The 3,981-nt window shown below is 37.9% G+C and overlaps 1 protein-coding gene across 1 annotated transcript in view; it reads right to left on the bottom strand.

Moving 5' to 3' along the window:
• The window catches only part of PSME4 (proteasome activator subunit 4), a 109,304-nt gene that overhangs the window by 100,692 nt on the left and 4,631 nt on the right, over nt 1–3,981 (bottom strand). The gene's annotated exons all lie outside the window — the stretch shown is intronic.

Here is a 3,981-nt window from a genome sequence, read left to right on the forward strand (position 1 = left end):
AAAAAAAAAAAAAGAGAGAGAGAATGGCATATAAGTATACAAAAAATACAAAAGCATGAACAAGGGATCAAGAGAGTATACTTAAAGAGAAGAAAAGTTAAGTATAAACCAAATATGGAAGCAGCCAACCTCAAGGTTCCAAATGGGAATATTTGTAGTATGTGCTCTTTTAACATTCAAGTAGGGGTCTCAATAAATGTAGGGGTTTTTTGTTGCTGTTGTTTGTTTACTGTTGCTTTTATTACCATGCTCTCAGTTTGGTGTTCATACAGAATGAGGTTTTGATCTAATTTTCTACAAAGGTTAGTGAGAAACACATATTTGAATTTTTGTATTTAAAAAGAAGTGAAGAGGGGCTAGGTGCACTGGCTTATGTTTGTAATCCCAGCAATTTGGGAGGGTGACGTGGGAAGATTACTTGAGCCCAGGAGTTTGAAACCAGCCCTGGCAACATAGTGAGATCCTGTGTCTACAAAAATAAAAGTAAAATAATAAAAACCTAGCTGAATGTGCTGCTACATGCCCAGGGTCCCAGCTGCTCTGGAGGCTGGGATGGGAAGATTGCTTGAGCCTGGGAGGTTGAGGGTGCAATAAGCTGTGACGGTGCCACTGCACTCCAACCTGGGTGACAGAGGAAGACACTGTCTCAAAATAAGGGGATGAAGAGGGAGAAGGGGATTTTCTAAAAATAAGTCCATTTAACAGAAAAAAAGTTAATTCCCAGGTTCCATGATAAGAAAAACAGTTTTGGCCAGGCGCGGTGGCTCACGCCTATAATCCCAGCACTTTGAGAGGCCAAGGCTGGCGGATCACAAGGTCAAGAGATCAAGACCATCCTGACCAACATGGTGAAACCCCGTCTCTACTAAAAATACAAAAATTAGCTGGGTGTGGTGGCATACACCTGTAGTCCCAGCTACTCAGGCGGCTGAGGCAGGACAAGTGCTTGAACCAAGGAGGTGGAGGTTGCAGCGAGCCGAGATCGTGCCACTGGACTCCAGTCTGGCGCCTGGTGATGGAGCAAGACTCTGTCTCAAAAAAAAAAAAAAGAAAAGAAAAACAGTTCTTAGAAGTTATATGCTTAATTACAAGCTTGCCTAAAAAAACCACAAAAATTTGCCTCCATTTCAATTAAGGACATATATTTCAAATACAATTTTATTATGCAGCACTGCAGAAAGAACACCTAGGAAAACCATTCTTAAATGACATTCAGATCTCAGAAGAACATCAAATGATACATTTATTTCTTTTCTAACTGCCTTTCTTAGTGTCTCAAAGTAATGCATTAAAACACACTGGTCAGAATGAGATTTTCTTCTCAAATAATACATTCAGAATTCCTATTTTCTTCAAATTTTTTGATGAAGTTACCACCTAGCCTGGTCTGTCCTAAATGAACAAAAATATGCACTAAAAGAAAGCACATATACCATATGCAGTGGCTCACACATGTAATCCCAACACTTTCATGAGGCCAAGGTGGGATCTCTTGAGCCCAAGAGTTCAAGGCCAGCCTGAGCAACACAGCAACACTCTGTCTCCACAAAACTTTAAAAATTAGCTTGGCATGGTGGTATATGTCTGTAGTCCAAGCTACTCAGGAGGCTGAGGTGGGAGGATCACTCGAGCCCAGGAGCTCAAGGCTAAAACAGGGAGTTATGATTGCACTCCCTATGTTTCCAGCCTGGGTGACAGACCAAGACTGTCTCTTAAAAAAAACACACACACACAAAAAGAGCACATTGGGACTTCCAGAGGGCAGAAAATTTTCACTGATACATCCCAAACGCCAAAACCAGTGCCCAGTTCATGCAATGTACTAAAAAAAAAAATGTGTTCAAAGAAGGCTGACATCTGTCTCTAGTACATTGTGTTAACCATGACTGTGCACTAACCTATGAGCCTCTGTGTTATTTTTTAATGAAGGTAACTTAAAAGAGTACTTGTTACCCCAGAACTCAGTCTAAGTCTTCAAAGGTAAGAGGCAGAAATGAAAGATGTCATAATGGGAAAATGTTCATTAATGAACTATTATAGTAAACCTAAGACAAAACAATACAAATGAAATGGAAACTCAATAGTAAAACCACAAATTTGGCAAAGAAGCAGAACCTCATGAGATTGATCAAAGTGATAACAGATGTTAATATTTTCAGGTTTTATAATAGTATTGGTATTACTTTTTTAAAAAAATTCCTTTTCCTTTAAAGATACATAATGGAAACATTTATGAATAAAGTAATATGCTTCGAAAACAAAGGAGAAAGGGGATGATAAAAAGAATATAACTTGCCATGAGTTAACTGATGATGGGTGACAAGGTTAATTATATGATTATCTTCTTTTGTATAATTTTTGGTGTTATTCATAATAAAAAATGTTTAATGAATAGAGGGTTTAAACACTAAAATCTTCAAATCAGAAACACACATATGCTCATTGGCCAGTGATGTTCAGGAAGAAATAGACAATTAGTGAAAAGAAAACTGACAAGCTGTTTCCAAGAAATTATTGAGAAGTTTCTGGAAAATGGTAAGGAACTCAAATATTTTTGTAAAAAATTTTCATGACAGTGTCATGAAAAGTTAAATGTATGCATGTGTAGGGACACAGGGTATATGGGAACTCTACACTTTCCATTCAACTTTGCTGTGAACCTAAAAACTGCTCTCAACAATAAAATTTATTATTTTTGAAAAAATCATTATGAAATATGTCTTCTTGTGCTATTATACAACTTTGTCAAAAAAAATTCATGTTGTCCAAAATCACTTACTTTTTTTCTCCCTATGGAAAATCAGCTTTCTCACTACAAAGAAATCTTGGTTCCCATTTCGAATGATCACTTATTAACTAAGACAAACCTCTGCTATCCACTCTCTGTAACTGGTTCTCACTGGTAAGTTTGGTAATGTGTCAAGATTTCAAGATTCTTTTACAAATAAAACCACTTGCATTTACAGTGTACTTCAATTTCAATACTGTAATCATTAGATACTCTTAAGTGCCTCATAATAGACAATGCAGATTCCGCAGTTAGCATTTCCTTTCTTTCCCAACACAGGGATGATATGAATGTGGGTGCTCCAGTGGCCACTTGTTACTTTCCACAAGAGGAGGTCTGTGTATTTAATAACTAATACCTTGACTACACTTAAGTTTCTGGTGGTTATTTAATCTAATTAAATACGGCATGTGGTATCTACTGGGATAATTGATCCAGGAAGGCTATATAATATTCATAATAATAAGCAATTGTACTTTTACTTCTAAAGGGTGCCACAGTTTAATTGGCAAATAAAATGACTTCACAGTATAATACAGGCACTTAATCATAAAACAATACAGAACATGTCACTGTAGCAAACAGGGGATCTAAATTTGCTTCATATTACACCAAACCCACATACTTTACTAAAATCAAAATTCTGTTTAAAACACAGAAGCGCGCGCGCACACACACGAATCATAGATGGGATAAGTTGTAGCAAATAACCCATTCACTTACTCTGCCTCCTTTTCCCTCCCTTTCGTCTAGACCAGTTGAAAAGGAACACAGAGCTAGAAAGCCCAAGTGATTTTCTTTTTTTAAGACAAGAGTCTCCCTCTATCGCCCAGGCTGGAGTTCAGTGGCGCGATCTCCGCTCACTGTAGCCTCTGCCTCCCAGGTTCAAGCGATCTTCTGCCTCAGCCTCCCTAGTAGTTGGGATTACAGGTAAGTGCTTATTTTTGTATTTTTAGTAGAGACTGGGTTTCACCACGTTGGCCAGGGAACTCCTGGCCTCAAATAATCCCAGCCTTCCAAAGGGCAGGATTACAGGCATTGAGCCACCATACCCAGAGCACCCAAGTGATTTTTCAAATAGTATGTTTTGGAGCCCAGAGGAAGTTTCAGGAGTTCTACTATCAAAGGAGAATTTTTTTTTTTAACCAATAGGGTTTTAATTTGCCTGAGAATCCAATTTCATGTTTAATTTT

The sequence above is a fragment of the Cebus imitator genome, unplaced genomic scaffold (assembly GCF_001604975.1).
Source record: "Cebus imitator isolate Cc_AM_T3 unplaced genomic scaffold, Cebus_imitator-1.0 Scaffold143, whole genome shotgun sequence".
Taxonomy (NCBI): domain Eukaryota; kingdom Metazoa; phylum Chordata; class Mammalia; order Primates; family Cebidae; genus Cebus; species Cebus imitator.